We start from the raw sequence: 14,100 nt of genomic DNA, 5'->3' as shown, positions 1-14,100 counted from the left end.
ACCACTGTGTTTAGCAACAGTAAAAAAATGTAAACAGCGTGTTTTAACTTGATGACTTTTGATGACTTTTTGATGTGATGACTTTTCCAAGATTGACCCTTACATTAGAAAAAGTGAAGTGTTGCCTTTATCCCCTTTTCTATGCAGGCTGTACAAAACAAATGTACTAATATTGTCTGCAGGTCAAAATGTCCCGTTAGTTGTTAACAGTCACAGAGGAATTTCCACCTTAAATTCTGTTGAAGATTGATGAGTAGCACATTTAAATATGACAAGACATGTGGTCTTCACCAGTGAAGTGCCGCTCTGAGGTTATAAAGGTGCTTCAGATGACAGTACCCTGATTTCAGCCAATGCCCCAGCTGGGACAAGAAAGACGAAGCGGTGGTGGTTCTGCCCACTAAAGGACTTGAAGACACACACTGTGAGCTGCAGGTATAAAATTATAATTAATTATAATTATTGCAAAGGCTGTGCACTTGCATACTGCCCTACAGGTGCAAATAGGTTGATGAATCGTGTTATTTGGTTCACATGTTCACACTTTTGTTTCTTTTATTTCATAGTTCATTGGCGAAGTTCGCTTTGGGGATTGAGTTATTGATAAAAATACATTCAAAACTACTTTTTGCACTTTAAAGCTACCTTCTTAGGCTATAGGAATACTGCACTAAGAATACCACAGTAAACATAATAATGTGGAGAATGACAACTAAACAAAATAGATTTGGTGTTTAAAATCAAATCAAGCTGCTTATTTTTGTGGGTTTAGTGAAGATGGGTTATTATGACCTATAGAAGACACAGGGGTGCACAGAATGTGAGGACTAATGAAAAAGGATGCATTTTGGATCTTAGATGGAGCAAAATATAAATGACAGGGCAAAACAAACACGTTACACCCCATTTTAACACGATAATGCATCATTTTTTGGAAATGTTTCCGAGATCTTGAGGAAAAACCTCAATATTGTGGAGAAAGCAACAATATCATTCCAAGATAAGGAGAAAAATGACATGTAATATTGAGAAACATTGAATTTGTCCATTGTCAAGGTTAAGAAAAGGGTATAATAAAATGTTTTGTCCACTGAGAGCTTAAGTACTTCAAAGTTGAAAAGGAAAGTTTCATAAATTGCTGACAGCCTTTTCAGACACAATAAAATTTCACCTCCGTATGCCAAAGTAAACTAGTTTGCTACAGCGTACATTGACACATTTCTCTGTTGTTGATGAACTTTGAATAATTCTTTGAATTTTGTAGAATAAGCCCACAAGGAGAGCGTAAGTCTGTGAGTGTCGGTTAAATCCCATCTGCTCAGTTTAGAAAACAGGCTAATGATACGCTCTCTTCCTCTCTGTACCTTCCACCCATGCACTCTTTGCTCTCAGACATGATATGGGGGGTCTTAAAATATCCCACCCACATAAATAATTCATTAACTCAAAAACCGCATTCTGTTCTCCATTTATCTTTTCCATAGCAGCTCCATTGGTTTGATTCTTTCTATTACATTCTGCATTTGTGTTTTGTTTTTTACTGGTTCAAATTTCAGAGAAAATTTCTCACAGAGACCTCACATGTCAAAGCTCCTGTTTTTGTTTTTCTTGGTGTAATGATCAAGCATACATCAGAGGTGGATTACATAACATGCTTTGTGATAGTGTATCAGCAGTCTATGGTCACTAAGCTTTGGTAATTGTATCTCAGATTTAAAGGTTTGTTTACTCTCTCCTCATCCATCATGTCCTTTTGTTTTACCATTGAACCCAAGAAAATAACACTCTTCATCTGAAATTAGCATTATAGCATCTTTTAATGGCTCATAGACTAGTAATGACTCATAGACTAGTAATTATGGCAATCCAGTGAACAATTCTGCTCTTATTGTGCTGTAATGCTGTTGGATCAGCATCAATACTAAACAAGAAATCAAATGAAAGTTTAAAACTTGAGCCAAATCTTCTCACTATCCTTTCCCTAACCTCCTGTCTACTTTCTTTGGGCTATTTTTGTGACTCTGACAGAAAACAGAGCAGAGACAGACTGTTGGCACTTCAGTTTTGATGTGGGGAGTATGATCAACACAGAAGTGTGAGTGAGAGAGAGACGAGCACACTGAGCCTGCTGAGACACGCAGTCTAGAAGAAGGCAGGACTACTCATGAATATGGAAACAAATAAACAGGATAATGCAGACTTGCATGGCCATGTTGCTTCTCGACAGTGTGGAGTAAGTCTGATCTATAAATAACAATTATTTGAAAATCAAAGATTAAATGTCGATGAAGCTAATTAATTTAAGACAAAGAAATTTTTCATTTTAAAAGTGACCTATTTCTGCTGGTAACATGCAACAGAAGCATTCAAAAGACACTAAAATAAATAATCTATGTCCATGCTCTGCAGCCTGCATATACATGTTTGTTTTACTGGGAAAGCACAGAGGTCAATAACTCGGTATGCCTTTGGGCAAATGTGCCACATCATAAACATTGCATGTACCTTTTTAGATAGGAAACGTGCACATAAACCTGTTTACTAAACATGCTTTAATGGTACTTGTGCATTTTTACCCTAAAGTTCAAACCTAAAGCAAAAAATAAGATGTTATAATAAAAGGCTAAATATTGCCAGTGTGTCTAATAGTAGTACCTGCATACGCCTGTAGAGGGCAGCCTATCCATGCAGAACACCGCTTGTGAAGTGGCCCTGCTCTGTCAGTCAGTCAGTCAGGATGCAGACAGAGACAGCTCCTCCCCAGCCTGAGGCTGCTCGGGTGTTGCCGGGGTCAGCCAGTGGTCGCATCTGTGCCGGACGCATCCGTTTAGACAGTGATGAGAGGATATTAATATAATGACAGCAAGCAAGGCAGTGAATCAATCCAATTAAAGCAGGGGGAGCTGACCTTTATGACCTGCATGGCCCCATCTGAAATGCAACACGAGAACGTCTGCCTTTAAGAAGAAGCAAAGACGGCAAAGGTGTAATTTTGAAGGGTGGAATAAGTCCAGTAAAGCAGGATGCAGGTTTGCAAGTCACCCTAAAGCACTCTTAAGGACATGTTTACACTTAAAAGTTCTTCATTTTTAAGCAACTATATTTACTGACTTTGGTAGAAATTCATGACAAAACCTCCCATAGCTTCTTTGGTGCAATTAAAATCAAGAATCAAAGGTCTATGTACTATGTAAATGTCAGTTTAAATGTGTTGACTGGAGCTGAAGAAGGCTACGTAACTGTTGCTCTTCTCTGCCAGATGTTAAAAACTTGTAGTTAAAATGCAAGCTACATGCATACCACCCCCCACTTGTTGTGACTGAAGTCTGTGTGCTTGTGTTGCACTGTGGATCAGAGACTGAGGACCCCCACTGTTCCTAAGGATGGTCAAAACAAAATACAGTTTACCAAAACATCATGCACTTTAATTTCAGCAAAGATCTCACTTATTAACAATTTTTATAATATTGGGTAGACTATGTCATTTAGAGCCTTTACAAATTTCTTTGTTTTTGAAGCCCCAAAAAAAAAAAAAAAACCTTCACAAACCTTTGGTCACTTCATGGTTTGAAAAGTTATGAGTGATGGTGGTTAAGAGAGCATAAGGCAGCCTGGCAGAGGGGTTAGGAAACAACCTTTTTTAATCTGCTTAGGCTCCTCTCTCTCTCACTCTCACTCTCTCTCTCCCTCCTCCCCTCGAGATAGAGAGACAAACACAGCTTTGGTTGGAGGACGAAGAAAAACAGGGATTTTGCAAGCGGGGAATTGGCCAAATTAAACGTAACCATGCTGTTGTTATATCACACTCACATCTGGCCTCAGGGTGATTGGCGGGGGCACCTCCGCCGTGCCTGCTGTCTGTGCGGTCAGCCAGGGGGTGACAGGACGCGCGAGGTGCTCAGCCCATCCATTGCGCACTAACCATGCCTCCGGCAGGGCCCGGAGCACCAAACTTTCACCAAGAACGCCGGGAAGTGAGCAGGAACCAGACGGAGCTTCAGGTAGGCCACTCTCTGCTGTTTCAGCCTGTTGCTACAAGTGCTACATCATTACCATGATTTTTTTTTTTTTTAATCAAACCATTTGGCACACAGTCGCGCGCATGAGCTGCGATGTTACTACTAAACGACACAGAAATCTTGATTCGTTTCTAACCTTTTAGCGCTAGCAGCATACAAACAGTGAAAAGGGGCGCGTGACCTAATCCTCGGACTAAACTGCTCTATAGGGTAAATATTGATTAATCTCCACTTTAATTCCTGCAGCGCTTTTCTCTGGGGAACTGTGTCGTAGCCTGTCTCCGTCCTCGACTCCCACTGTATGCTACCTGAACTACCTGTTTTGACCCCAGGGCTGGTCTAAAGCATTATATCCGGCTATTCACTTCTCCATGTTGATTTTTTTCAAAAATGTTGACGATTAAAGAGAAGGAGCACCTCCCACTTTACCGAAACAGGACCGTCCAACATTAGTTAGTCATGTTACTGAACTTCAACTAAATAAAAAAGAGCCTTGTCATCAGCACTATGATGTCATGATGTAAGGAGAAGAATGTTTCACTTTAAAGCTCCTGTGAGGATTTCGTATATGTTAATGAACCAGTCTGAAATCAATACTGACGCAACAATATGACCAACAGTGGCCAACAAAGCCATCAACAACACATTACAATTTTTCCCTATAGTTATTTGTGTGTGTGTGTGTGTTATGCTTTCCATGGGGTAGGTGTCAGATAAGGGGATCAACAGCGAGCTGCAGGGGCAGCCTTTATAAAAATATAACCAATGATTCATGGTGATATTTAAAACAAATAAAAGTGCGCTTTTTATTCATCAGAATTTGATTAAAATGTGGACAGGATATAGAGATTAATCCACTTGCTTTGCACATAGGTGGCATCAAAATCAAAACATAAAGCACAGAGAGACCTTTGTTGAGCTGCTCTTTATTCTGTGGCTGAAGGCAGCCCTTGTGCTCTTGAAAATCAGTTCCCACACTGTTTGACTCGCTGCTCTTAAAAGCTCAGACTGGTGCATCAAACCAACTTTGGACATGATCTGTATAATCATAATGTAACTCTGTCATGATTGTATTTTGCAAACTTCCTTGATTAAAGCATCCCATTTACATTGAAAACTCTCAATCTCAGCTGCAACTCCATCCTCCATCCACCCGTCGATGCATGCACACACTTTATTTTGATATTCATTAAAGCTCCTGTCAAGAATTTCAGGTGATTATGGAATGGACATAAATTAATACTGATGTTATTTGTAGGACCTAAAAAAGCAAATTTGAGCATCGCTATAGAGACTGACTGTTTCTGTATAAGTATTCTAAATGCTTATGCAGGAGAGGTGTCAGAAATGGCTTGTTTCTTTTCATTTTCAATAGCAAATATTCAGAATAAGTGTTGCATGGGATCATTAAGAGAGCAGGATTTTTTGTCAGAAAAAAATTACACATGTACTAGACAAGACAGCTAATGAACAACAGATACTGCTTTGTCCACAACCATAGGAGCTTTATCAACCTGTGATGCCAACGATGGAAAGTTACTAATTACATTTACTCAAATCACTGTATTTTGAGTACATTTATGTATCAGTGCTTTTACTTCTACTTAAGCACATTTTAAACAGAGTAACTGTGCTTTTACTTCAGTAGAATATCTTGTACTTGTTCCACCTCTGTTGACTACACAGTAGCACATAGAGGGAGAATGAGTCCACATCAAAATTTGAGTGTTCATATCTCAGGGTTGAACAATTCTGAGTTGATTACTGTTGAAAACTCTTCAGTGATGGAGTTATTTGACAGTGTTGACTGATGAGTTTTAGTCCCATCATGCCCTTGGGCAGAGTGTTCGGATGTTTATAGATGAGTTTACTCATGTCTGGATGTTGCCTGTTATATTGTGATCCCTGCTGGCTTTCTTTTGACCATGTTTCTGATGGATTGCTGTTGTTTTCGATGTGAGACACATTTGCACCATGAATAAGGTTATCAACGGAGTTAGAGTTCCCTGTCTGTGAGTGCAGTTTAACTATATGTTTTTAGACCAAGGTTAACACCTTTAAAGTGTTAAATTTAACTCTACATAAGTTCAATTAACACTGTCAATTTTGCTGTGTTTTTTACATTGTTGTAGATGCCAGAGGAAAGATATATTTTACTGTATGACTCATCAGTAGTTACTCAGTACTTAAAGTAAACTCAAAATAAATACTGTACTTTTTACTGTACTTTTACTTGAGTATAATAATCACAAATGAAAATGTGATGATTCTGGGCTAAAATCACAATAACTATCTTACTGCAAAGTTCTAGTTAAAAACACAATATGATCAGACTCTTAACTACAGGACTTGTGCAAAGTAAACAGCTTTTTCTGGTATGATTTTTCTTTGACACAACTGGATATTTTTAACTAGGGCTGAGCAATTATTTAAAAATTAGATTACATTGCAATATGGTCTGCTGCAATTTTCAAATTGCAGAAGGTGCAATATTTCTTTAACCTGAAATATGTGTCAAATACCAGATTAAAACTTTTTTTGCAGCAGAGATGTTATGCTTTACATGTCATTCAATCAATAAAGTAACATTTCTTTCTAGAATAGTTTACAAAAAATCCCTTTCCTTTTTTTAGTTTTTCTTAAAAAATATGAGAATGACATAAAAATCATTACTCCCTTTAACAAAACGATTCATATATCCAATTTGCAATATGAGTCAAAATAATCACAATTACATATTTTTTCAAAATTGTTTAGCCCTAGTTTGATCTAATATTATGTTGGTTTTTATATAGAATAACTTTTTGCTTGTGTTTGTTGCAAAATAGATAAGTTGAGGAACTTATGTAATAATTGCAGATCAAATCGCAATCACAATATTGGGGAAAAAATCCCAATTACACTGTTTCCCAAAGCGTTCAGCCCTATTTTTAACAATATAGTCTTAAAAAAAAAATTAAGTTTTGTAAATTTATGATTTTTTATTTTCAAAGTTTTTAGGTTCTTTATTCTAAATTTGTGACTTTTTAAAGTTAAAATTTCAACATATCCTTATCATTTTTATTTGTTTTTTTAAGAGTGGCTCTTTATACTATAGCTCTCTATAGTCCTGAAATGTAATCGATAGTAGCAGACAATAAACATGAAATCAACATATTAAAAGAGCACAGGACTGTGCAAATCCACATTAGTATTCTGAACTGAAACTGAATAAAGTATTTTCTAGAGACCCAGAGTGGAATGAGTCATAATGTTAATTTGTAAGCAGATGTGGAGATAAAGTCAATGGGTATTTTAGGATCTGTTCATACGTGTGTGTCTGGATGGTGTGCACGTGCATGATTTGTTTGTACGCCACCTAAGATTAGTGATATGTAATAGAGAGTCAGACCAGATGGCCATATTTTCCTCGTCTGGATCCGGCACAAAAAAAGGCTTCTAAAAAAAACAGCATTATAGTCCTGTAAATGAGACAGGCCTAATCCCTTCTGTGGAGGAAGAAGGTTATGACTTGAGGGGTTATTCAGGGTCGGTAGTGTGGAGGATGAGCATGAGAAGGTTTTTTGTTTCTTTGTTCTGAGATGAATTTAATAAGAAATGATAAACTTTTGTTCATCCATTTGAGCTAATAACCAACTTCAGATAATATAAAAATCCCTTTTTAAATTCAGTTTTTCATCCTTCTTAGTCCTATGAGTAATACAACCCAGTGTGAACGCTGTTTACTGGATATTTTACTTTTTTCTGTTGATCTACACCCTTTTCACTTGGTTTTAATCGGACAGAGCAAAGTTGTTAAAAGATGATGTCATTGTAAAGGATTGAGTAACATTTGAATCACTATCTGATGACAGTTTTGACTTGTTTAGTCAGAGTAATGATATTTCATCAAAATGCTCACTCCTGATGATTCTTGAAGACATTTCGAAACAATCTAAGTTTTACTAACTTGAAGATACAATGTGAAATTCTTATCACAGCGCTGGTTATGCTGGTTATGTCTGTACCCCATGAACAGAGATAGTCCTCAAAGTTCAATTCCTTCTTGTGGCTCCTATCTGCATGTCATTCCTCACCCTCCCTCTCCCCTAAGTATCCTTCTAACTTCTGGTTACAACGTTGTGATTTACACGGGATTCAGGGGGAGAAATGAAAGAACAGGTAAATGGTACATAGACAGCAATAACACAGCAGCAACAGCTGGAGACAAACCGTACCGTAATGTGAAGTTTCAGCCTATTCTACATGCTGTTTATAGATGCTCTACAGGAAGTTTTTAATTAATTAGGAAGTGGTTTTGGCTGGTCTTTGCCTGGCTTCCGTTTCTGTTGTGTGTATGTGACTTGTCAAAAGGCCAAGTGAGGATTGTGGTCCCAGCTGTTGTGCACTAGGACTTGGCCTGGAGCCTGCAGACACACCCCTGTCAGCATCAGCAGCTTGCATCTCTGTAGCTGAGGCAGGAGGAACTCAGTCTGTTAGGAAGCAGAAGGTTGCGGACTCAAGTACCAGCATAGATAAGTCTGGAAATTGGTGTGGTCGCTGAAGGAGGTGCTAGCACAATTTCCTATTACTACCACGGTGCTCTTGAGCAAAGCACCCAACCCCCAATTGATTTATTCAGGGTTATACAGCAGATACAGTATATGCCAATACCAACAGCAGATACATGCCAATATTTACAGCTGATATATGCAGATTATATATCAGATGTTTGCTAATATTTGCAGCTGATTTTGCTCAATATTTACAGCAGATATATTCCAATATTTACCGCTGATATATGCCAATATTAACAGTAGATATTTGCAAATATTTACAGTAGATATTTGCCAATATTTACAGCTAATATATGATAATATTTAAAGCAGATATATGCTTATATTTACAGCAGATACATACCAATTTTTACAGCTGATTTTTTCCAAACTTTTACAGCAGATATATGCCAATATTTACAGCTGAAATATGCCAATATTAACTGCAAATATATGCCAAAATTTAGAGTAGATTTTTTTTCAATATTTACAGTAGATATATGCTAATATTTGCTACTGAAATATGCCAATATTTCCAGTAGATATATGCCAATATTTACAGTAGATCTATGCTAAAATTTACAACTTAAATATGTCAACGTTTACACTAGATATATGCTTATATTTGCAACTGAAATATGCCAATATTTACAGTAGGTATATGCTAATATTTACAGTAAATACATGCTAATATTTACAGCTGAAATATGCTTATATTTACAGTAGATATACGCTAATATTTACAGTAGATAAAAGCTAATATTTGCAACTGAATATGCCAATATTAATTGTAGATATATGCCAATAATAACAGTAGATTTTTTCAAATCCTTACAGTAGATATATGCTAAAATTTGCAACTGAAATAAGCCAATATTTAAAGTAGAAATGTCAAATAATGACAGCAGATATATGCCAATATTTACAGCTGATAAATAAAAATATTTAAAGTGGATATATGCTTATATTTACAGCAGATACATACCAATTTTTACAGCTGATTTTTTCCAAATTTTTATAGCAGATATATGCCAATATTTACAGCTGAAATATGCCAATATTAACTTTAAATATATGCCAAGATTCAGAGTAGATTTTTTCCAATATTTACAGTAGATATATGCTAATATTTGCAACTGAAATATGCCAATATTTACACTAGATATATGCCAATACTTACAGCTAAAATATGCCAATATTTACAGTAGATATATGCCAACATTTACAGCTGATATATGATAATATTTAAAGCAGATATATGCTTATATTTACAGCATATATATGCCAATATGTACAACAGATATGTGCCAATATTTACAGTAGATATATGCCAGTTTTTACAGCTGATTTTCCCCAAATATTTACAGCAGATATATGCTTATATTTACAGCAGATACATAGCAATTTTTACTAGTTATTTGCTGATTTTTTTTTACCAAATTTTTACAGCTGATATATGATAATATTTGAAGCAGATATTTGCCAATATTTACAGCATATATATGCCAATATGTACAACAGATATGTGCCAATATTTACAGTTGATTTTTGCAGATTTATAGCAGATTTATGCCTCTTTTTACAGAAGATGCCAATATTTACAATGGATATCTGCCAGTATTTACAACCATTTTATGCTGATATTTAAAATAAATATATATGCATTAAATATTGACATATATCTGAAATATTTATTACCAACATACACTGTATGAACATAAGTATTTAGACGCCTGACCATTTCACCAGCAGGGACTGTAATGACGTTGTATTTGAGTACAAACAGTATTTATGTGTTTTTTGTGAGATTTGTGCCCATTCATTCTGTAGAGCAGTGCTACTCAACCCGCAGCTCTCAAAGCCACATGTGGCTCTTAAGTGACAAGTTGCAGCTCTTCTAAGGCTTACTTAAAAAAAAAATCCTCCCTAATGTTTTATAAAGACGAAAACTGTCAACAGGAAAGACTCATAGCAATAGGTCATATCAATAAATGTAATTCACAAAGAAGACAGACATCAACTTCCAAATTCAAATGAAAACTTGTATATTATTACCGTCGAATGCATGCTGGACAGAGGAATGTGCGTAAAGGAGCACAGAAGAAGTCTGATGGTGGTGCATCTCTTCAGTATCAATCATTCATTGAGATGTGCTGTCTTGTGTTCAAATTGAAGCTTTTAATGCCCTCATTGTGACAAGTTTCTTCAGTCACTTCCTGACGATGCTCTCCCATATTTGTATTTGATGATCATTTTTGCAACGCGTATCATCATCAATGAGCCAAACACACACGGATCACATTCTTAAATAAAATAAAACTGAGTAAAACTTGTCCAAACCCTGATAAACAGCCCCATAACATTTTCTCTACTCAACCAAACTTAGTTTTTGGCACAATGCAGCCAGGCAGGTAATGTTCTCCTGGCCAGATTTGCCCATCTGACTGCTAAATAGTTAAGTGTGATGTTTCCACTACTGCACAGTCCAGAGTCGCTGTGCTTATCTGTTGTATCATGCTGATTAAATCTTGCATCCACACTTAATTTTTGATCATCGGGAACTAAATCCAACTTATAACAGAGAAACTGAGTAAAATAATATTTGTGTATGTTTTCTCTTTGTGCTTCCATAGCTTTCATCAGTCTGAGGTGATAACACTGGACTAGACCATGAGTACAAATTTATAAATCAGAAAACAGAGTTTATTGTAGCATCAACTAATGTATAAAGGTTAAAATGAAGAGAAAATAAGATAAAACTGACAGAGTAAATAATTAAAAAAACATACCAGTTATACAACAAGTAAAATTCCTTTAGTCCACTGAGGTGCACACTTGCTAACCCAAAATTTTGATTTTGTGCCATACATGTGTTTTTTTTATCAATGGGTGTGTTTTATGCTTACAGATTTGTTTCTTGTGTGCTTTTTGAGTGATTTTGAGTGAGTGTTTCATTTGCTCACTTTTTTCCTGGGATGACCCAGCCCACATGTGCAGACGCACACGTGCACACAAACATCATACAAGTGCAGCACACTGAATATCACTTTTGGTGCATTTTGGATATTTTTAGCTCCATTAATGAGAGGTTTTTGGCTCTGGTTATGTGAACTGCATTACCAAATGGACATTTGTAATTCAGATTTCAGTAAGTGATTTAAAAGCTCAGGAAAGAGGGAGAGGGATATGATATTCTAATAATCTGTTATCGGTATAATAGATGTTTGTTAATTAAAAATATTCTCTCAATGGCCATCTGCACTTCTGTCTGATTGTGTGGCTCTTTAGATGACAGAGATGGGTCATTTTGTGTGAACAGCAGGAGGAGGGTGTTCTACATACTGTAGAAAAATGCACTTTTAATGTATTTATGATCATTATAATATATCCTTTTCCCCCTGAAGTGTAAACATTCATGATGGCAATGAAAAGTATACAAAGTGCAACTATTGTCTGTCACCTTTATGCATATACATATTATGATCTGTGCTAAATAAACATGTATTTGCTACAGGAATTAATGTCAAACTAATTAATTTATGGTGACCAGAGTAAGTTAGCTAAGTGATGTAGTACATTTTATCATGGCTGCAATTAATTAATGACTGTTATTCTTTAATCTGCAAAATAATCTTAAGACTATAGCAGGATCTCTCTCGGCCAGATTTCCACCCTTTTTCTTTTTTTTTTTACATTTAAATGCCAGCTGAGGATGTTGATCATACTTCTTATTTCATGTTTTATCACATAAGTTCCAGTGAGATCTCAAGACTGTGAAATCCCCACTGTACAGTTGTCACTACAAAAAGCAGGAATGTGGAGTCACGATCTGGAGTTAAAATTGGTTAAAATGTGGAAATCATCATTTGCCCAGCTTTAACCAGCTTTAAAACTAAAGGTTCACTTTACTACCATATATGGTAAAGATCAGATTTAGGTTCTTACATTCAAAAATATCAGGGGTTTCATTCATCAAACAGTGCGAAGAATCCAGACTTAAAGGGGCTATATGTAACTTAAAAAAAAAAAAAAAAAAAAAAAAAGTGTAGCGACACTGCCACTTGTCCAGGACTGCGCACTCCTTGCGCATGAACGAGCCTCTGGTTTATCAGCTGATACACACACAGCCGAGCTGTGTGGATTGTTCAACATCTTTAAGAAAAAATAAGGTTGCGTTTTTTGTTTCTGTATTTGCTTTTATGGATGAAAAATTTGGTCAAAATGAGTAAAATGTTTATATCTTAGTCTGACTGTAAAATAATAATAATAATAATAAATAAATAAAACATTTTCCTGCAATTGGCTCAAGTGTATGAGGGAGAGTTGGGGGGAGGCCACAAAGGAAGTCTACCAAAGTGACTGGTCCCTTGCTTCATAAAAGGTTAACAAACAAACTGGCTTCAATTCCCCCGCCTCCTTTGTCACCAGTGACCCTCTGCCTCCAATTGTCATACTCATTTGTCAGAGTTTGATTACAGGTGTGCACATTTTACACCAGGTCTGTTTCTTATAGATCACTTGCTTCGTGTTTGGAGTGGTGCACGCCAGCTTCAGCCCCCGTTTTGTGCATATGCAGCATTTATAAATGACACCCCAAAAAATCTGCCATTTTTGTTTGAAAAAAATAATGAAATCAGTGAAAACATTTTCTGGAAAACTTTCCATTTAATCAACAAGTACATCATCTGAAAAATGCTATTCAATTCTCAGTTATGATTCTTATCCATGCAGCTTTACTTTACATGTATTTTTAGTATTATTTTATTGTATTTGTTTTTTGTTTTGTTTTTTTTAACCTTTATTGACAAAATATACAGGGAGAGTCAGACCTCTTCTGTCAAAGGGGCGCCTGCTCTATCAACTGAGCTAAACCTGCACCCTGCTTTAATTTCACTGACCTGTGATTTTATTTTTCCCTGTGATTCATCTCAGTACTTCTGGTTGTTTTACATTCACCATACTTAAATATTGATAGTTTCCAGGATCTACCAGGTTTAACTGAAAACTGCATCTTAGGCAGCCTTACAGTTTCCCATATTTGTGTGTGTGTTTTTGTGTATTTTGTGTGTTTGAGGGAGTGTAACTTTTTGTGTGTGTGCCTATCTGTGATGGCTCACTAGTATCAGTGTTGATCTGACAGGAGAGATCCCTCGGCTTATAGCACTGAGCTCCCCAGCCTGTATTAATCTGCTTAATAGGGTCAAAACTCCGCTCCAAAAATACCAGCTCTCCCAACCAATGCCCTCACACAGCCAGAAACCCCACACCAGCCAGCACAGGAGGAAGACCAAAGGTCCCACACACAAGGTCAGCCATACTGTGCTGGCACCGTTAGTCAAAGTGGGAGTGCGGCCTGTAAGGAAAAGTTAACAGTAACGCCTTGATGTGTGTGTGAGTGTGAGAGCATTTTACAGATACTCAGACTGTGCTCAGCTGCAAACATCTGTCACAGATTTATTCATGTGATGATGAATAATCATGAAAGTGTGGAGGAATTTGGGATTCAGTTTGTGATGAAAAAGTGTCATACGGTGATGCTGCTGGAT

The 14,100-nt window shown here is 36.5% G+C and overlaps 2 protein-coding genes across 2 annotated transcripts in view; one reads left to right on the top strand and one right to left on the bottom strand.

Moving 5' to 3' along the window:
• ngfa (nerve growth factor a (beta polypeptide)) overlaps positions 1–2,713 on the bottom strand; it is a 179,522-nt gene extending 176,809 nt beyond the window's left edge. Inside the window, exon 1 of the mRNA XM_041800305.1 lies at positions 2,656–2,713. The gene's annotated coding sequence lies outside the window, so the exon portion shown is untranslated. The remainder of the gene's footprint in view (positions 1–2,655) is intronic.
• A 1,030-nt stretch (positions 2,714–3,743) lies between these two features.
• LOC121518077 (potassium voltage-gated channel subfamily A member 10) overlaps positions 3,744–14,100 on the top strand; it is a 28,018-nt gene continuing 17,661 nt past the window's right edge. The window contains exon 1 of the mRNA XM_041800275.1: positions 3,744–4,001. The gene's annotated coding sequence lies outside the window, so the exon portion shown is untranslated. The remainder of the gene's footprint in view (positions 4,002–14,100) is intronic.

This window comes from Cheilinus undulatus, linkage group 11 (genome assembly GCF_018320785.1).
Source record: "Cheilinus undulatus linkage group 11, ASM1832078v1, whole genome shotgun sequence".
NCBI classification, from domain to species: domain Eukaryota; kingdom Metazoa; phylum Chordata; class Actinopteri; order Labriformes; family Labridae; genus Cheilinus; species Cheilinus undulatus.
This window is presented reverse-complemented; position numbering and strand designations above follow the sequence as displayed.